Raw genomic sequence first — 22,772 nt, 5'->3', positions numbered from 1 at the left:
CGCTAGGGAATTACTAACTTGCTGTTATAACTCTCATTGAGTTCACTGCCTTAGAAACAGTAAAAAAGGAAAATATTAGAGTAAAAGAAACCCCTCAACTATTGGCAAAAGCATTAGATAAGCAATGTTCAGTGTAGCAAGAGCCAAAACAATGTAATAATATTACAGGTATAAAGTAAGGCAACACTTTCTATAGAACTTTGTTAAAAACATACACTTCCTGGTATAAAATACCTCCCTGAGAAGGGAAAAAATGAAAATGGAAAAGGTAGTAAAGAAATACAAAAGCAATTGATCATCGATCACACACATACCAGAGATCACTTCCCCTACACATTTTTGTAAGTTTTGCTTTGTATAAATCATGAATGCACATGAATGTCCTTTAATTATTGTATATTTTTTAAATTTGATTCCTGAATTTTTTAATAGAAAATTCTAGCTGTGAAAATAATTAAAATTTAATTGGAAAAATTCCAGTTAAATATAAATACTGTGCATGAACAAAACAAACAAAGCAATGTGAGGGAGAAAAAGAGAGAAGTAGATTGAAAGAAACACAGACAAAAGTAGAAGAGTAAGCTTCCTTGAAAATATGTAACTCACATTGATCTGGCATAGGTTTTCAGAGCAATGTTTTTCAAAGATAAAACAATCCTCTTGAAATCTTTTCCACAACAGAATGACACAAAAGAAAACTATGTGTGTGTATATGGGAGTGGTGGTCACCAGAAAATATCTAAGAAAATGAAACACTTTACTAGTTCTAAGCTCCTGCTGTAATGAAATCGTGACATTTATGGATTTAACATTCATAGTTTTGACTATTGTTGAGTGATGTGAGTCCCTGGCATGCAGTAATCTGTAATTTTAATGAGGCACTATTTGAATTGCATGCGTTGAAACACTGAGGTGTCAGACACAGTCCTGCAGTCTGTTTGAGCACCTAAGCACTGCCTGGCAATGATTGTTGTTACACATGTGTAATAATGCTTACGCAGTGATACAAACCGCACCACCTTTCCTGACACTGAAAAGTTAGCTTTTAGAGCTGATGATAGACATAAAGAAAGAGTCAAAAAAGCAAAAGAAACAGATAGCTCTATGAGAAAGCAGAATTTTGAAATTAAAGAATTGCATATCTTTCTCACACCTGTAATCCCAGCACTTTGGGAGGCCGAGGCAGGTGGATCACAAGGTCAGGAGATCGAGACCATCTTGGCCAACATGGTGAAACCCCGTGTCTACTAAAATACAAAAAAAAAAAAAGAAAAAAAAACTTAGCCAGGCGTGGTGGTGCATGCCTGTAATTCCAGCTACTTGGGAGGCTGAAGTAGGAGAATGGCTTGAACCCAGGAGGCGGAGGTGGCAGTGAGCTGAGATTGAGCCACTGAACTCCAGCCTGGTGACAGAGCAAGACTATCTGAAAAAAAAAAAAAAAAAAGAAAGAAAGAAAGAAAAAGAAAAAGAACTGCATATCTTTGATAAAAAGAAACTCAGTTTGTGATACATAAAGAAGACTAGAGCCTACCAGTTAAGCGTGTGAACTTTGGAGCCACACCTTGATCCTAATCAAACTGATTTATGATAAATTCCCAGAAGTGAGTGCCTTAGTTTGTTTCTCATCAGTAAAATGAGGATAATGATAGTGTATCTCTCAAAGGCTTATTTATGAGAGTTTAAACCAGTAAACATTTATAAAGGACTTACAAATAGGTACTTACAAATAAGTAAATATTTACTTGATTTATTTGGACTTTAAACGAGTTAATATTGGACTTATTTGGACTTTAAATGAGTAAATATTTATAAAGGACCAATAACTTTTGGTGCAAAAGTAATTGTGGTTTCAGACCATGAATTTTAACTCATTATAACTAGGCTCAAACATCTTTATTAATCAAAATAGGAAACATTACAATCAACACATTTTTGCCAATGAGAAGTAAATTTGTTTATTCCTGTAGCATAGAAATCTGTGCTTCAGGATTCAACGAACTCTTGGAAAGCATTTTCTGCATTCTGCTGGTTGTGGAAGTGTTTTCCCTGCAAAAAGTTGTCGAGATGCTTGAAGTGAAGTAGTGGTAGTTGGTTGGCCAGAGGTCAGGTAAATATGGCGGATGAGGCAAAACTTTGTAGCCTAATTCATTCAACTTTTGAAGCATTCATTGTGCCATGTGTGGTTGGGCATTGTCCTGAAGAAGAATTGAGCCCTTTCTGTTGACCAATGCCAGCTGCCGGCATTGCAATTTTTGGTGCATCTCATCGATTTTCTGAGCATACTCCTCGGATGTAATGGTTACTCTGGGATTCAGAAAGCTGTAGTGGTGTAGTGAATCAGACCGGCAGTAGACCACCACAGTGCAAGACTGTGCGTGTGTGTGTGTGTGTGTGTGTGTGTGTGCGCGCGCAAGTTTGGCTTTGGGAAGTGCTCTGGAGCTTCTTCTGGGTCCAACCATGGAGCTGATCATGGCTGGTTGTCTTATAAAATCCACTTTTCATCCCACATCACAATCCGATTGAGAAATATTTCATTGTTGTTGCATAGAATAAGAGAAAACAACACTTCAAAACAACAATTTTTTAAAAAATTTCAGTCACTCATGAGGCACCCACTTATTGAGCTTTTTCACCTTTACAATTTGCTTCAAATTGCAAATGACCATAAAATGGTAGACGTTGAGTCCTTCAGCAGCTTCTCATGTAGTTGTAAGAACATTGGCTTTGACGATTGAACCACCACTGCACTGTACATTCATTAGCAGTTTCTGGACCAAATGTGTTGTTGATGTTGTGAGTTGTCTCTGCTGCTTTAGGACTCATTTTCAACTCGAATAAGAAAATCACTCAAATGGCCGGGTGCAGTGGCTCATGCCTGTAATCCCAGCCCTTTGGGAGGCTGAGGCAGGTGGATCACCTGAGGTCAGGAGTTTGAGACCAGCCTACCCAACATGGTGAAGCCCTGTCTTTACTAAAAATACCAAAAAAGTAACCAGGTGTGGTGGCAGGCGCCTGTAATCCCAGCTACTCAGGAGGCTGAGGCAGGAGAATTGCTTGAACCCAGGAGGTGGGGGTTGCAGGGAGCCGAGATCATGCCACTGCACTCCAGCCTGGGCAACAGAGTGAGACTCTGTCTCAAAAAAAAAAAAAAAAGAAAAGAAAAGAAAGAAAAAGAAAATTACTCGAATTTGCTTTGTGTCTAACGTCATTTCCATAGTCTAAAATAAACATAAAATAAACAGCAAGTAATTAGTCATTAGCAAAAAAAACCAAACATAAAGCAAGAAATACCCATTAAATGATGTATAACAAAACCACATTTATTTAAGAATGTATTCCAATATCAAATGGCAAATTCCAACAAGGCAAAAACTGCAGTTACTTTTGCACTAACCTATAGAATTGTCAGGGACATGGTGCCATATCAGTGTTTATTTAAATAAATTCAGATAGAATTAGTATGACTGTTTCAGGGCATGTTCTAGAAAGGGCATCTAGAGAAAGACAGATGTTCTCTCTTTCATCAAGTGAGAGAGAAAGAGTAACATTTGCAAAGACAATTTGTGTAGGAGGCATGTGTATCTTGAAGGAAATATGACTTTCAAAAATGACAGGAGTGAATAGACAATATCATTTTTGTGATTCTGGAAGTTTCTACAGGAGGAATCCTCTCTGAAGAACAAACATTTACTTTATTTTATATTGAGCTGATAAGGACAATCAATGATTTCAACTGAGAAAAGTTTTATGTGCTAAAAATTATGAAAAGAACTTCATGGAATACTCAGTTGATTAAAAAAATGCATACATCTGCCTTGAGGATGAATAAACTTTATTTTCCTGGAACAACATTATCTAGGAGACACACATATTGTCTTGAGCTTCCTCTTTTTGCTTTGTCAAGTGCATTCCTTGGCACTTGACAAATAAATGAAAATAACTATAATAATAACTTGACTCTACACAGTCCATTTTTTCAAGAAGCTGTATGAGCATAAAACATACATTCTCCCCGTCCATTCTGCCAGCAGGTCAGTGAGGCTGGCCTTTAAATAGGACTCTGGTGCATTCCAATTTGCAGGTAAGCATTACTTGTTGTTGGGAATGCTCTCCAGAGATGAAGACTGCAGGTCCTGTGCTATGTGAAAGAATAAAGCAAATTTCAAAGAATGGTGATATGATCCAGCAAACCCACTATCATTAGACTGAAATAAATGGGAGCAGTTCAATTAAACTCACAGTCTGAAAGGTAATTTAAATTCCTCTTTTCTCCAGATTGGTGTGTATAAATGCTCAATTTTTATTCTTAACTTTGCTAGGATTAGTAATATCAATACATAATAGAGGTGGCAGCTAAATGCTTCATTTGTTCAGGACAGAGCTCTACACTCATAAACCACTGTACTGAGCCCCCCATGTCCAAATGCAATTTCCCTCTTAAGCAATTCACCTTAAGATAATGATTTCCCTGCAGTTGTGTTTAAATCCTAGTTTTAACAGGTCCATGTGACTTGTTCTAAAAAAATATGTAACTTGAGATATAAATGATACATGGTGGCTGATCTCATTGATCTTCATAACCAAGGTATCTCATTGCTCTTTACAAGGAAACATAAATGTCATGTGAGATCAGTCACCCTAGATTCCCCTTAGCAGTGAAGGAATGCATGCTGTTCCTGCTCCTTCTCTTCCCCAGGGCTGAAATACTTCTAGGAGAATATTCTGAGTGACATACAATCAGAAAATGATTCAAGCTGTGATCCCTGGCTAAATTCTTGTTACCATCTGTGTGCGGTTTAATAACTAGCAGCAGGGCCCAATAGCTGTCCTCTCACTGGGCTGTTGGCCGCCTACCTGATTCCACTATTGCCAGCAATATGCTGTTGGAAAGACCAAAGTGGTAGCTAAGGCCACCCTCTCCTTCAAGGTTTACATAAAACTAAAACTGAAATTGAATATTTTCCCTATATTTCTGAGAATTTCTGGGGCCTAAATCTTTGTGGCCACTTCCAGCTCTGAATTTCTTGTTTCCTATTGGTTCCAAGACATGTCTTGTAGCCATTCCTTCTGCTCTGTGAAGGTCCAGATATTGAACTGAGGCCCTTTCTCTGATTTGTCCCAACCTGCTGCACTAAAGGTTTGCAGCACCGGGGGCTTTTATTCAATTTAGAATGTTTACATTTTAGTGTAGACACTTAGACACTGCTCAGCCTCCTCTCTTTTAGAAAGCTCTCTCCTTTCTCAGATGCCCCTGTTTATTTTGTACAGCATTTAGCTTACCATTCTGACTCAATCCAACATCTGACACTGGATGTCTACCTGTCCTGCTAAGTGTCTTCTGCTCCAAATAACGCAAAAGAACTAGTAGATGGTTTGAAGTTTTGGAATTTCCTTTTTTTCATAGTAGTCTCTGTACGTGTTTCCCTGATTACTTCTCCCTCCTATATATATTCATACTGAGTCATTTACAGCAGGGGTAATAAGTAATACCCTTTAGGGACATTTGAACTAACAAAGGATTTTGAATCCTTTGACTTTAGTGTCAAGTCTGCTATAAAAATATTTTAGGTGGTCCAAACTAACTGAGTCAAACAACTGACTACCTTCCTTCCTTCCATTTGTCCTATTTCTTCCTTCCTCCCTCCTTTTTTTGCATAACCACTAAAACCAATTTTCAAATTTTATTCCAATTTGTAGGAGCGGAGGAAATCTGGGTCATATAAATGTATATCTATAATTTCTAAAATCCCAGATCCTTTCAAGAATATTACTGTAAATGTATTTCTGTAAATGTGTAGAGCCCAGATTTTAGTTATTGTTTCATGTGTCTTTGTGAATTGAACTTCAGTTTCTAACTCGAAACAGACAAAATAGAATTGGCATTGTTCACACATATAACAAAGTATTCAAAATTGCACATAAATTTAATGTCTTATATCCTATGTTTTCCCAGGCCAGGGCCAACAAAATGGGATCACAGTAACATTGGCAAAAATATAATATCTCTAGTTCTGCTCCTATTTGCTTGACAAAAACTCTATGTATCTCAAATGCCCCTAAATAATTCCTAAAATCATATCTCACCTTTTTCTCAGCAACTACCTGAACAGGGACCACTTTCATCCTCTCCTGCTCAGGTCTGGGTCCCTGAAGCAATGTCTGCCACTGAGGATCCTGATGCTACAACCAAAGGTACCATGACTTGTGCCTGGGCTCCTTGCTCTGCTCCATCTTCTTTTGATTCTAAATGGAGATAAGCAAGGCTTCCTGTTCAGGCTGTCCTGAGCTGTACTCCTTTTCCCATCTTTAGTAAGCCTTTGTGACATGATCAGCAAGTCAGGTTTATTGCCTATGTTTTCTCTGTCTTGCTGTGATTTTAGTAAAACAGCTCTTTTTTTATTATTATTCTCACATGTAATCTCCTCCTTCCAAAATGTACAGTGTATTAGACTGGAATACAGGTATAGGTCCTGTTCTCAGCTCCAGCTGGCCCACTGCTTATTCTGCTCCTTCTCTAGGAAAGTCTTGTGCCCTTCTGAGGTCCCCAGTGATCCTCCCCATGGGACTTTAAAGATATCCAGATCTTGAATGAATGAGCCCACAGAGCAAGCCTTTATTACCTTTAGCACCACAGGCTTAGGAAAAATGGTAGGAACACTACCATTTGACCCAGAAGTTGCATTACTGAGTATATACCCCTGCCAATATATATATATATATAGTTCTACCAAAAAATGCACTCATATGTTCACCACAGCACTATTCATAATAGTAAAAACATAGAATCAACCCAGATGCCCATCAATGGTGAACTGGATAAAGAAAACTTGCTACATACACATCCTTGAATACTACACAGCCATAAAAAAAAGGATGAAATCGTGTCCTTTGTAGCAACATGGACGCAGCTGGAGGCTAATTTCCTAAGTGAATTAACGCAGGAACTGTAAACCAAATACCATATGTTCTCACTTGTAAGTGGGAGCTACACAATGAGTACACACCAACACAAAGATGGGAACATTAGACACTGGGGACTACCAGGGCAGGGAAGGTGGGAGGGGGCGAGGGTTATAGAAGGTGGCTTGGCAATCTTAGGTGGTAGGTAACAAATTCTTTTTTTAAATGTTTAAACAGTATTTAAGTATTGTTAAATGTGTAAATTTATTAAATGTTTTACTTCTAATTTCTTATATTTTGGACTATGCTCACTACCTGGGTGACAGGATCATTCATACACCAAACCTGCATATGTGCCCCCTGAACCTAAAAGTTGAAAAAAAAAATCATAGGAATATGAAGTTGCCTTATACCAGTTTTCAAACTGTTTCATATAACCTCAGCATCATTGTGCAACTGTTTAAACCATTGAAGTTATGAGGGAGGTTACCTTTGTGATGCTATAAAGTGTCTATATTTCTTCTTCATGGTCAATGTGCATTGAAAATGTTTTAAAATAATGAAATGTTAGAATCATAAAAATGTTGACTATTTTATTTCATTTTTTTCTGTTTTCATCTTGGCAGTCTGTTCAGTGCAGTGTGGTGTCTGCATATTTACAATATCCATTTACAATATTCTTGCTTTTCTCTTTAGTGTCCCAAGATACTATAATAGAGCCTATGTCTACACACACCCAAGTAAGTGATAGATTAAAAGACAAATGTTATCAGATGTTTGAACAACTGTTTACCTGTGCCAAAATGAACTGATTAAATGGCCATGTTCTTTAAAAGAAAAAAATGCCAAAGTACAAAAGCTAAGACAGTCATAAAGAAAGAGCCATTTTCTGTTTCCTAATATTGCTTTATACATATAAGCAATGGTAGGACAAAAGATGTGTCAAAAAGATGATTTCTATGTAACATTTTAAAATGTAAATCTGGGGATTATCTGAATATTCAAATTTTTTTTTTTTTTTTTTTTTTTTTGAGACGGAGTCTTGCTCTGTCGCCCAGGCTGGAGTGCAGTGGCGCAATCTCGGCTCACTGCAAGCTCCGCCTCCAGGGTTCACGCCATTCTCCTGCCTCAGCCTCCCGAGTAGCTGGGACTACAGGCGCCCGCCACCACGCCCGGCTAATTTTTTGTATTTTTAGTAGAGACGAGGTTTCACTGTGTTAGCCAGGATGGTCTAGATCTCCTGACCTCATGATCCGCCTGCCTCGGCCTCCCAAAGTGCTGGGAATACAGGCATGAGCCACCGCGCCTGGCAGAATATTCTATTTGTATGTTCAGGAGACAAAGAATTATTTTCTCCACATTATATGCTTTTGTCAATGCCATTAAAATTGATCTCTTCCTGTTCACCTAATGTGACTAATAATTTAAGGTAGCTCGATAATAATTACTTCTCCTATGTGTAACTCCTGAATAAAAGATACACAGATTTTCAAAAAGATAGGTAATAGTAAGTTTATGGTGGAGAAACCTGGCAGACAGTTCCTTAACCAAGTAATAAACCATCCGACAGCATATGTCCCCTGATATGGTATGAAGAAAAGGGCACAACACCTGTGTGGCTTTCTTCTTCAAACTATAACTTCAGAACATTCATGAGAAAATGTAAGGAAAAACCCAAACTGAGAGACATTCTACAAAATACTTGACCAGGACTCTTCAAAAGTACCAAGGCCATGAAAGGGAAGAGCAGGAAATTGTCACGGATCTGAAGAGACTAAGGAGGCATAATGACTAAGTGCAATGTGGTGTCCTAGCTATCTAGGAAAAGAACACAGTGGAAGAACTGTGAAATATTAATGAAGGCTATAGTTTGGTTAACAGTATTGTGCCAATGTTCATTTCTTAGCTTTTATAAGTGTATCAAGGTTATGTAGAAAGTTAACATTAGAGGAAGCTGGGTGAAGTGTATAGAGAAATACTCTGTGCTATCTTTGCAACTCTTCTATAAAGATAAAATTATTTCAAAATAAAATGTTTATTTTAAAATGAACTTGTAAGTCTGAGAGATTATTTATAAGTTTGTTAATTCATGATAACTAAGTAAAATATCAAGAGTGGGATGCAAGAATTTCAGTTCTGGTATATATCTATATCTATATCATCTATATCTACCCCTAAAGATAGAGATAGACACACACAAATAGTCACACACACACACATTAGCTTTTTTAATAAGCATGAGATGGCAGGGATGGGAAGTGTGTTCTGCTTTAGTGCAGGCAATAAGATTCACATAAACTTTGAAGTCCTGATAAAATCTAAGATTTCTGTTTAATATTTATGATAATTTTTTCTTTCCTAAGCCCATTAGCTCACTTCTCCATAATGCATCAGTTCAGAGTGACATCTGTAAGTGTTTCCTGCCAGATTTTTCCCTCTAAAATTCTTATTCCTTATCCCATCTGGCTTTGCAAATACATAATATATGTATGTTGCATCACATTATTTAAAGCAGCTTCCAATGACATTCACTGAGTGCAAGCATGGCTTAACTGTTCCAACATCTGATGCAAATGGCTTCTTTAATTCTCCTTGGATCGAGCCACTCATCTTTGGGTCTGATTGTTGCTTATCATCATCTGTGGAGCAGTCTGCTCCACTTTTCTTCCGTCTGTTCGGGCTTAGGCAAGCTTACTGTTGAGCAATTCCATTTCTTGCCATTGCCAAAATGGGTTTTATTTTATGTAATTTTACATGCCAAACTGCTCCCCTGACAGTAGCCACCCTACTAGATCCAAGCCCGTCAAATTCACTGTAATAGCAATGGAAGAGATAAAGCCAAGACTCTTTAAGTGTTGATGTCGGGACACAAAGATGCAAACCCTCAGAGTACATGTTTCTGTTTGCTTACCATCCAGGATTAGATGACCAATTCAGAAAAAGTGGAGGTACCACATTATTGTCTGTGACATTCATTCAGTTAAATTTAAAATCCCATTACAAAGATAATATTTGATCTTAACCATAAATACCATATATCTCCCCAAGTTTGGGGACTATGAAGTAGTAATGGTTTTTAGGATATACAAATCTCTCGATGAATATCAATTTAAGATGAGCTTGTATCTTTTTTTTCCTTTTGACGGAGGATGAAAGTGACTGCTCACTTTTTGCATCACACTTTGCAGCTTTCAAAGTGATTTGATAATATGTATGCATCCAAAAAATTGGGAATAAAATATTTTAGGAATTTACCAAATGACTAGCAACTTTGAGAGAACATGCTGATGTATGGCTGTTCTCTTGTACTGATATTTAAACGAAGAAAAATGGGGCAGTCTTGTTCTCTTCTCTGAGACTGGGAAGGAGACATTGCATTATTCCTTGTTTTCTCTTAATAAGATTGTGTGGGAAGTCCAAGACCACATAAAAATATGATATTGTCATTTGTGAAATATTCTTTTCCTTTGTCTACATCACATCTGAAAATAATGATACTGCAAATGTCATTTGTTTTGTGTTTTGTCTTATATTTTTCTCTTAAACTCTCATGTGATTTTGATCTAATAAAAACGTAACTCAGGAAAATAAATCAATGACAATATACATTTCATCAAAATGAACTTGTGATACTTTACATAATTCAATAACTTTCTAGTCAACCGCAGAAAGACATAATATTCCCGTGGGCACAGATTCACATTCTTAGAGTAAGTGCTCACATAACTGATAGGCAACACAAAGAAACACACCACGAATGTTCTTGGTGAAGAGAATATCCAAGCAGTGTATGGTCTTGTGCACTTGGACTGTTTTACCCAGAAGAAAACAAAATGGGCCTGATGTGCCCAATATCAACAGTGATGTGCCCAATTCATCAACAGTGAGCACTTCATTTCTAATCTCTGCTAAAGCAAAAACAACCAATCTGACTACCATTCCTTGCTATGCCTTATAACAGAAACAGGGTAAAGTAGTCATCTGTCCTCTAAAGAAATGATATAAGAGGTAAATAAGAAATAATATAAAGTTATTAGGAGACTGGTAGGAAAATGTATAAATGTATTATTGACATTAAATAAAAGAAGCTTAATATGTATAGATTGTTATGCAGAAATTACATTGAAGTAACGAAGTGCATATTTCTGTTACACTGTTGGTTAATGTGGCACAGATGGCTAGTGTCCAACAAAACTTTATACTCTCTTCCATATGGAAAATTCAGTACTGTAAGCTATTGGCTCACCAAAACACTACATTTTCCAGACTGCCCTTACATCTAAGAACCATGTAATTAGTTCTCCCCAGTGGAAGTCACTTCCATGCTGGGATTAAAAAAAAAAAATTATCCATCATCTATTTTGTGAAAGCCACAAAATAGAAGGAACCTAGGTCCCTGATTTACTACATGGAGGAAAGTTCCTACCTCCAGGACCACCAACGTAGAATTGTTAAGCTTGTCGGGAATAAGGTTTTATCACATTAAAATGCTAAATTTACAGTTAAGTGCTACAGCAAAAATCATCACCGTATCTTACACAGTCAGGTATTGATCCATCAACACATTAAGATAAATAGGTATAAAAAAGTCAGCATCATCGATAATTATACCCTATGAAACCTTCAGTGTAAGGGAGATATAATAAGCAGAAGACAAACTCTTTTAATTTAATAAACATAAAATTAAATATAGAAGCAAGAAAGGTAAAAATGCCATTAATAAATATGCTATCACATGAGGAAAGTGCTGAAGTAATATGACATTTAAATGTGGGTTCATAAAAACCTTTGCCTTTTTTGAAAAGAGATGCCTAAATTATGCTTTATATGATGAGAAGAATTGTAATCTTGGATTTAATACGTAATTTCCTGATGCGGACTTGTACCAGATATGATATGCTATTTTAAGGATCAATGGTAGAAGGAGCTGAACTCCCACCACATAAATCAGCCCTCCTAACTATTCTGAATATTTAATTTGCCACCTGGCCACTGTGATTAATCCCCCAGCCCACAGAGTGTCACTAATTTGGCTACTTGGTAACAATCTGGCTTTCTGTTTCCCAAACGATTATTTTGGTCATTTAACCCACACTAAAAGACAGAACACAGATCTCTTTGTCATTGTCTCAATATCACTATCCTCTTTTCTCACATTTTCTGCAGAGACCATTGTTGGCAAAGGCACCTAAGATCTCCAGGGTCTAAAGCAAATCCCTTATTAAAAAATCTATTAAAGAACAATTGGGCAGAAAAATATGAACTCGATGTGTAAAAGATTATGACTTCCATTTCTTGAACTATGAGGACTAAGCACGAGGTGTAATAATTTATCTTTCTTGTGAGATCTCTCTTTGGTTACTCAGGTTCCTACTTTAATTCCTCTTCTCTTATAAACATCGAGAAACAATTCAACTCAGATTTCCCTTAACCTAGCAATTTCTAATTCCACAGAGACTACATCCTTTCACACAGGCCCCAAACTCTCCCCATAGGCTTTAGAGGGCCTAAAACATGCCCAAGGCCCCCTGGAGTCCGTCTTGCAAAGGAGAGAGGTTATTTCAGAGTTAAGGGGCAAAGTGGGAAGCAATGCTTTAAATAGTGAAAAGGAGGACCATCACCCCATTCTCCCTACCATACTCTGCTCTTTCTTTTCCCCATCGCATTGATCATATTGGATCACATCACACCATGCTGTCTATTGTCTCTTCCCCTACTGGAATGCTAACATTATACGGGGAAACATCTTACTCCGTTTGGTTCACTTACATATCCCAAGTCTCAAGTGTGCAGATTTTCTCTAGCACATAGTAGACACTTAACAAATGTTTTCAGAAAGAATAAATGGATGAATGTCAAAGCAAGCACCATTCACATCACCACAATTTCAAGAAAGGGCAAGTCATATTCCCATGAGCAGGTCTATTCTAGTCTTATCAAGACTAATGTGGTAAAATGTTTATTGTTGTGTTTCTGAGTTCCTCCTCCACCTCTTATTTCAAGCCAAAAGGAAAACTTTGTAATCTTGCTTTCTGGAATTTGGCACAGGAGAAGGCAACAAAAGCCTGTAGTCAATAGCTTGGCTTGTTTTTTGAAAATGCATCAGGGCCATTGAAGAGAGTAGGCCAGATGCCCCGGCAGAGAAGGTCAGAGGAAGGACAGCCTCATGGTAGAACAAAGTGAAAGTCCTTAGGTTGAGAAGGGACTAAGTTCTGCGGGTTCCAGGATAAGCAATGACCAAAGAGGTTCACTCAGTGGCTTGGCATCTCTTAAAACACTGAAACATTGGCACAACATAAGAAGGTAGAGGCACACCAGCTGCATTTGATTTTTCCCTTTAGTTGAATAGAGATTTAGAGCTAAGCTTTTTAAGTAAATAATATGAGATTTTTTGCATACCTGAGATGATGAGCTCTAAATTCTACTACACAAATATTATGCTATCTTAGATCTTGAGAACCTAAGAACTCAAGATTGATTTGGCTATTTTCTGGATTTCAAATGATTTATCAAAGGCTAATGACCTAGATAAACATCTAATGACGTTTTGGTCTAAAAAAGCCCCTTGGATTTGTGATTAGCTGAAATCTATGACCTGGAAGTTCTAAAACCAGCTTGATCCCTCCAGCGTAATTAACCACAGAAAATATCTCCTGACGGCAACCAGAAGATAACATTAACAATACCATCTGCTTCTCTTTACATTCTCTTCTCATCCTGGTACTCAAGGTTCACTAAACTGGCCTGGCCTAAAAGGAGAAAATGAGAAGTACAGTAGCAGACACTGAGAGGAATGAATAAGACTCACAGATACCTTTTCTTTTCTTTTTTTTTAAGATACAGTGTTACTCTGTCACCCAGGCTGGAGTGCAGTGGCATGATCTCGGCTCACTACCACCTCCACCTCCCGGGTTCAAGCGATTCTCCTGCCTCAGCCTCCCGAGTAGCTGGGATTACAGGCATGTGCCACCACGCCTGGCTAATTTTTGTATTTTTAGTAGAGATGGGGTTTCACCATGTTGGCCAGGCTGGTCTCGAACTCCTGACCTTGGGCGATCTGCCCTCTTCAGCCTCCCAAAGTGCTGGGATTACGGGCGTGAGCCACCGCGCCCGACCAGAAAATTTTTAATTATATAATCAGGTACTTGAATTTAATGCCAAAAACAACTTAAAATGTTTAAAAAGGATACTGATATGTTTAAGTGGGAAAAAGATCTTTAATATATATTCAGACCATTTTGGGGAAATGTACAGGCAGTTGGACTGGTGAGAAAGATTCTATACAAGTTCTTACAACAAATGTTAATGTTTGTAAAATATATTAACAGAAAGAGTGAGGAAGAGAAAGTGAGAGAAAAGGTGAGAGACAGAGAATGGGAGAGGAAGGAAGGAAGGAAGGAAGGCAGGAAGGAAGGAAGGAAGGAAGGAAGGAAGGAAGGAAGGGAGGAAGGAAGGAAAGAAGGAAGGATCTTAAGGGACTAGACTGAGTTTTATACCTGATTTTCCAAGTAGAAGAAAATGTATGAGTCCACAATTACTGGACCTGAAAAACATTTGAAAGAATGTTCTTTCTGAGACAGGAAGGAAAACCAAATGTGATATTTTCAGAAGGGAATAATTTAATTAAATTAGAAATAACAGCTGCCCTCATTAGGAAATGTCTAAAGGCAAGGAGTATTAGAGAATAATTATGGAAGAGAGTTTAGAACAACAAGGACTAATCCCTGTAGTCCATCCCTGTAGATTTCACCACCTACTCATATGTATTCCCAGGACCGAAGGAAGGGTGGGGAGCCAGGAAGGGGAGGGTATCCCTGATTCCTCTTAAAGACTGAATCTCAGTCAAAGAGAACTTTCTTTCCTATTAAAATATCAGCTTATGGGTGAAGCGTTCCTAATTTCTCCATATTTTTCCATGCACTCCCTCCTTCTACACACTTTAGGTTCCTTTGTCATCCATAGAACTTTGTGTAGGCCCCTATTCAGCAATAGCAATTGTGGATAGGCCCTCTTCTAGGGTTCCTCTCTCACCCAGCAGTGGAAGCTTGAAGACAGGGGCCATAACTTATTCCACTCTGTATTCCCAAGAGTCATTTACTTATAAAATACTTATGAAGCATTTATTATGTGCCAGACCCTCTGCTAGGTAGGGACGATGGAATGGCAAATAAGACCAGCAAGATCTCTGGCCTGCTGAAGATTACATTCTACAAGGAATAAACAAAAAAAAAAAAAAAGAAAGAAAAATAAAGAAAAACATTGAATTATTTTGAATTACAATAATTTGTATGATTAAAAAAAAAAAAAAGGCCTGGAGTGGTGGCTTGGTGGCTTACGCCTGCAATCCCAATCTTTTAGGAGTCTGAGGCAGGCAGATTGCTGGAGGCCAAGAGATTGAGACCAGTTTGGGCAACATAGCAAGACTCTGTCTCTACAAAAGATGAAAGAAAAAAAAAAAAAACACTAGCTGGATGTGATAGCACGCACTTTTAGTCTAGTTACTCAGGAAAGTGAGGCAGGAGGATCACATGAGTTCAGGAGACTGAGTTGCACTCCAGGCTAGGTGACAGAGCAAGACTCTGTCAAAAAAAAAAAAAAAAAGGAGAGAGAGAGATAGAAATGAGGAAATGAGGAATTGCAAAGGAGCAGAGCAAAGGAGTGACTTCTTTAGGTAGTATAATCAAGGCAAGTCTCTCTGAGAAGGAATAATTTAAACTGAGATTTGAAGAAAGAGAAAGAACTGCCTATGCAAAAGGTGTGTGCACGTGGGTGGCGGGGGGCATCTAAGCAGAAGAAAGAGCATGTGCAAAGGTTCTGAACGGGATAAAACTTGATGTGCTTATGTAATTAAATGCCAGTGAATATGAACAAGCGGAGTGAAGAGAGCAGGGTGTGAGATAGGGTGGGGAGGTAGATAGTCTTGGAAGTCACGGAAAAGAAATTTGGATTTTATTCCAAGAACAATGGAAGACCATTGCAGTATTATAGGCATGAAAGTGACATTATCCAATTTGGATTTTGAGAAGAGCACTTTTGTATGAGGAATAGATTTGTATGGGAGGCAGATTTAGGAGGTTTTTTAAAATATCCCAAAGACAAATGTTAAATTCTTGAAACAAGAGGTAAATAACAGAGATGGAGAGAAAAAGGCAAATCCAAGAATATTTTAGCCATTAGCTTCCCAGAGTGTCCTGAAGGCCTGAATATAAGCATTGACAGAAAGAGTAAGGAATCCAAGATGAGTCTCAGGCTGAGCAACTATTTAGAACATAGAGATGGGAAGACATTTTTATGGTAGTAGAAGGAACAGATGGGTACAGGTTGGGGAGGGGAGAGTGGAAAGAAGTCAAGAGTTCCATTATAGTAATTTGACAAACATGTGAGCCATCCAAGCACAGATGTCAAGCAAACAGTTGCATAGGCTGGTTTGGAGCAGGGAGGAAATTTAGCCTGGGTGGAACATTTGGGGTCACCAGCATATGTAATTGAATTTATAGCAATTACCCAAATATAGAATATATGAAAAGAATTCAGTATCTTTCAGCTTGCTTACTGCACATTTGTTGAATGAGGCCAAGAATCTGGGCCAATAAGGTAAAAATTCCTGCCTCCATCCCTGGCCTTCTGCAACCACCCTCCATTCGACTTTCTCCACGCCAGTCACCTACCTTGATTTCCACATAGTATCTGCTACTTAACTTCCCAGATATCCCATTAATTCAGTTCAACTCTTTCATATCATGTCCTAAGGAGACCCTGCAGAACAAATAGCCTTACTCCCTAGTGCCAGGATTCCTATCCTTCATATTTTGATCTATCTTGCTGACAGTGGGTTTGTGATCCTTATAAGAATACAAGCAAAAATATATTTCCAGATGGTTCTCAAAATTAAGGGAGACGGTGAGACCATTGGCAAGTATGTTTAAAAATAAATAAATAAATAAATAAATAGTCTAGAATAGCCAGGCATTTGCATGTGTTTAGATAATTAAAGGAAAAAATCTTTACAGGTCAAAATATAATTGAATATACCTAAAAAATTCTGTAAGTTGTCAATTTTTTTTTTAATTTAGGATTTTGAGATCTTAAAAGTTGTCCTCCACTTCCCAATCAAACATACTATGTGTTTAAGGAAACAAAATATGATGGATGTAAATTATTGAATTTAAAAGAACATCTCATTCTTTACTGGCATCGTACTTCTTGTTAAAAACTTCACTGTAGGTGATCTGAATTTTCGAACATTAGCTTTCCCTCATTACCATAAAATCATGATGTTTTAAAGGCAATTGAGAGTACAATTAACCTTAAGCAAAAGATGTCATCATGTTCTGATTGATTATCTCAGCTTTCAAGAGTCAGTCATCCAGAACTAGTGTTTCTAATAAAATAAACTTTTCAGAAATGAGATGTGATCTATATTTTCTTGGCTCTCTGAATACAGAACAGACCTTGTGGGATGCATGCCTAATGAGTCATCCTTGTTTTTCATGAAAAACATGATTTTCCAGTACTGTAGCATTTTGCTTTTTACTGATGCATTTGCATAAAATGAATATATTACAACTTGGATGTTGTAATTTAGTTAGTTTAATTATGAAAGTCACACCCATGCCTTGGTAATTTCATGAATCTGGAGGGTGCCCAAGTTTTTTAGGGGTCTTATTCTGATATTATGTCTCTGTAAAGTGAAACTTTCTTAACTGCATTTGATTATGTTAATATTCTCCGAGTCTTGGAATGGGCACATGTTTACCATGAATACACACACAAATGTACAAGGTCTCACTTTAGCAGCAATTCTGCCATGGATGAATATAGAGCACACATAAAAGAATATATGAACTAATTAAACATACTATCATATTACCCTTCCCATTGAATATGGTTTATTACTCATACATTGGTTTTCATTTAAAGCACTTACAATTAGTAGTCACCAATTCACAAGTTCTGTATTTTTATACCATGTGTGTCCATAGGCATTTACAGAGTAAAAAATACAGTCACTGACCCAGTTGTTAGTATTATCAGTATGCTTGTAATATCTCTCCAGGACCCACTTACCTCTGTGTTCACACCCAATCACATATTCATTCAGTTAACATTCTTTCAGTTATATACTATGTTCTAGGCACTGCCATAGGACTGAAGGTATAACAAAGAATAAGGCAGTCACAGTGCCTTCTCACATGCCACTTATATTCTAGTGGAGCAGACAGAATGCACAGTTTAACAAATTAAGTAATAACTACTTTTATACATGTTATGAAGGAAATAACTGGAATGCTGTGATGGAGCATAATGGTGGCCAATATCACCTTAAGATTTTCCTCAGCTTGCCTGAAATTTACACGGGTTTCTGCCTGATTATAGGTCCCCTCCCTCCCTTTCCTTAGAGCATTTACTTGAGAAAACTTGCCATTGTAATTACCTTCTCTACTTCTTTGAGATGCAATCTTCCCCCAGCCTTTTGACAGTTTACCACCCAGTAATGTCTTTCTGAAGGACGTGGGGCAAAGCTTTGAAATGTAATAATCAAGGATGGTAGGACCCTATTTCCCAGTCTCTATGGGAGGGTAGGAGTCTAACTTAACCAATTAGTAAACATAGATGATCTAATCACATTAAGAACCTCCCCCTCAACATTCTATAGGACTTTTCCACTAGCTCACCTCAGTGCTTAAACACTCTCTGGATTTTTGTTTCAGTGGTGTTGCGTTCAGTCTGTCTCCTCTATTGCAATAGTCTTAAATAAGTCTTCCTTGTTTAGTATATTTGTCCAGGGCATTTTTTCTTTGACAATTGAAGAAAGAAAACCCTGCCATCTTACTTTAGGTGGAGGTGAAGAAAAGGCATCCATTCCGTGAAGAGATGGCATTTAAGTTCCAACCTAAATCATAAGCAGAAGCAATGAGAAGAATAATGAAAGAGTACTTCAAGCAGAGGGAGCAGTGAGCATCATAGCCCTGTGGCTGGAAAGGGCTTGCCATGTTCAAAAGACCAGGGTGACTGACATGGGATTGAAAAGAGAGCATGAGACTGGTACACAGGTCATGCTGCCACTTGTAGGCTAAGGTTGGACATTTATTACAAGTATAATGGGAAACCATCACAAAGTCTTGAGCAAAAAAAAAAACTATGACCTGGTTTGAGAAAGAAAAAAATAGTCCAGCTGGAGCTGCTCTAAGGAATGAATGGGGTTAAAGTGTGATTCTCAGACATGAAGTCAGCCTTTCAGTCTTCAGTTTGAAAAACAAGTGTTTGTATTTATGTATTTACTTATTTGACTTGAGATCTTGCTTTGTCACCCAGGCTGAACTATAATGGCACCATCATAGCTCACTGCAGCCTCAACCTCCTGGGCCCAAGCAATGCTCCCACCTCTGCCTCCTGAGTAGCTGGGACTAAAAGTGTGCACCACCATGTCTGGCTAAGTTTTTAATATATTTTTAGAGAAAATGTCTTGCTACGTTTCCCCAGGTAGTCTCAAATTCTTGGGATCAAGCTCTCCTCCTGCCTCAGCCTCCTGAGTTGCTGGAATTATGGGTGTGAGTCACTTCGTCTGGTTAAAACTTGTGTTTATAAAGATTCCAAATCTAGGAAGTATAGATTTGGTAACGGGGTGTATTAGCCTGTTCTCACATTGCTATAAAGAAGTACCTGAGACTGGGTAATTTATAAAGAAAAGAGGTTTAATTAACTCACAAGCTGTACAGGAAACATGGCTAGAGAGGAATTAGGAAAGTTACAGTCATAGCAGAAGGCGAAGGGGAAGCAGCCATGTCTTACATTGCTGGAGAAGGAGGAAGAGAGAGAAGCGGGAGGGGCTACACACTTTTAAACAACTAGATCTTGTGAGAACTCACATAATGAGAACAGAAAGGGGAAAATCGCCCCCTTGATCCAATCACCTCTCACCAGGCCCCTCCTCTAACGATGGGGATTATAATTATAATTTGACGGGAGATTTGAGTGAGGACACAAATCCAAACCATATCACTGGGAGTTCTAAGAACTGAAAATAAATGCAAGATTACAGTATTTCCCTAAAGAAAATGTACTCAAGTACATTTGATCTTCTAGATAAAAGGACAGAGAACAGGTATAATAATTAAAAGTTTCTTTTCAATGCAAGAAACCAAATGCATTGATAAACTACTCCAGTTACTTTGCCTGCCTGCCTCTCTAGACTCCACCTCTGGGGGTAGGGCATAGCCAAACAAAAGGCAGCAGAAACCTCTGCAGACTTAAATGTCCCTGTCTGACAGCTTTGAAGAGAGTAGTGGTTCTCCCAGCACACTTTTAGATCTGAGAATGGACAGACTGCCTCCTCAAGTGGGTCCCTGACCCCCGAGTAGCATAACTGGGAGGCACCCCCCAGTAGGGGCAGACTGACACCCCACACGGCCGGGTACCCCTCTGAGATGAAGCTTCCAGAGGAATGATCAGGCAGCAACATTTGCTGTTCAGCATTATTCGCTGTTCTACAGCCTCCGCTGCTGATACCCAGGCAAACAGGGTCTGGAGTGGACCTCCAGCAAACTCCAACAGACCTGCAGCTGAGGGTCCTGACTATTAGAAGGAAACAGAAAGGACATCAACACCAAAACCCCATCTGTATGTCACCATCATCAAAGACCAAAGGTAGATAAAACCACAAAGATGGGGAAAAAACAGAGCAGAAAAGCTGAAATTTCTAAAAATCAGAGCGCCTCTCCCCCTCCAAAGGAACACAGCTCCTCACCAGCAACCAAACAAAGCTGGATGGAGAATGACTTTGATGAGTTGAGAGAAGAAGGCTTCAGAAGCACTAAACATGTATTACCTCAACTGATTTTCAGTGTTGATGGGGCTTTGTCAGAGGATTATGAACTTGGCTGAGTCATGTAATTGTGATTTGCCAGAGATTCAGACATACCTCTCTTTCCAATTTCCTCTTAACCCTATCACTAATCTTACTAATGAAATATAAAGGAGTAGGCATTGTTAGCACAGCAGGTCTATATAAACTTATTCATTAATTTGGGAACTGTAAACAGCCAATCAGCCAAGACTTAAAACAAATACATCAAACCTGTGGTCTACCCTGCTTTATGATGCCTTTCAAAGTCTCATTCAAAATTATTTGCAAAAGGCAAGATTTTCCTTTATGTCATTTCCTCTAAAATTTAGACCTAAATTTGACCATTTTAATTTCTCTACTTGAGACAATAAGCCATAATTGCATGAAGTAAGAATTTGATGACAATTAAGTGATTAAATGAATGAGTGAGTAAAGTAAATAATACCATCTTTCAGATATTGGGAATATAACATCCATCCTCTATAATTAGAAATTGTGAACCAACATCTACTGAGATTAGCCACTCACAAAGAGGTTTTAATGTATTAAAGAAATATTAATTGTCTACTTCAAGGTCAGCAAACCTTTTCTGTAAAGGACCAGATAGTAAATATTTAGACTGTGAAAACCATGTAGTCTCTGCTGCAACTCCTCAACTCTGTCATAAATAACTGTGCTAAATGCATTCCAATAAAACTTTATTTATGGGCACTGAAATTTGAACTTCACATCATTTGCACTTCTTATGTAATATCCTTTTTTTTGGATTATTTTCAAACATTTCAAAATATAAAAGCCATTCTTAGTTTGCAGGCAGTACAAAGCAGTCTCTGCCTAGATTTAGCATGGCCCCTGTTTGCTGACCTCTGATTTCCTGCATGTAAGGCATTGGAAAGACCAGGATAAGAAAGATAGTTTTATAAAGTTGTTGATGATGAGATTAAGGGATCCACCAAATCCAATTTACATGACTAAGGATTACATTATGGAAGACCAGTCTAATGTAACCTTGAAATTTTTGCATGAAACTTGTTCAACATGTGACATTCTCTTTTCTTTTCTTTCTGTTTTCTTGAGACAGGGTCTCACTCTGCCACCCAGGCTGGCGTGATCATGGCTCACTGCCACCTCAACCTCTAGGTCTCGAGCAATCCTTCCACCCCAGCCTCATAAATAGCTGGAAAGACAGATACACCATCACGCCTGTCTAATTAAAAATTTTTTTGTAGAGATGGGGTCTCACTATGTTGCCCAGACTGGTTTTGAACTCCTGAATTCAAGCAATCACCCTGCCGCTGGGCTCCCAAAATGCTGGGATTACAGGCATAAGCCACCATGCCTGGCTAGTCATAACATTCTTGAAGATCAAGAAGAAGTTGGAGAAAATTCATTTTCATGGGCCTCTTAAGGAGAAAGCTCCCTTACAAAAGAAGTCCTTTTTTAGAAAGGAAAGACATAGAGTGAGCAAAAGCAAGTCTCCAGGCAGTTCTACTTATGAATGAAACATCCCACGATCTATTCAACTCCTTTGGCTCTGGTGTCATGCTTGTTAGGAAACTTTGATTTCCCATTCAGTTTCCCACGTACTTTGATATTTCAAAGGTAATGTCCTGAGTAGCAGATATAATTATTCCTACCATAGGAAATGAAGTTCCCCACTATGAATTAATAAACTGGTAAGTTTGGATAGTTTCAAGCAATTCCCCAGAGTCTGATAAATAAAAATAACTTTCTGAACAAGGAAAACTGAGTACCAGACCTGGTGTCTTGCTGAGCCTCCCAAGGTAGTGGCTTCCCTTGAGGCTCTGACTATACTGCAGGCACACAGCTCTTCACTGCCAACTTCTCAGTCAAGCAGTATGCTTCTGTCCTGCCAAACTTTCTCTTGAGCACCTTTAGAATGTATATATTTATTTTTTATTTTCTCTGTGAATATTTCAGTATATTCTCTATAAGGATTTTTGTTAATGCCACAATTCCATTATTATCCTTAAAGTACATTTATATTAATTCCATAATATCAACA

This window comes from Pongo pygmaeus, chromosome 6 (genome assembly GCF_028885625.2).
Source record: "Pongo pygmaeus isolate AG05252 chromosome 6, NHGRI_mPonPyg2-v2.0_pri, whole genome shotgun sequence".
NCBI lineage: Eukaryota > Metazoa > Chordata > Mammalia > Primates > Hominidae > Pongo > Pongo pygmaeus.
Note: the sequence above shows the minus strand (reverse complement) of the source record.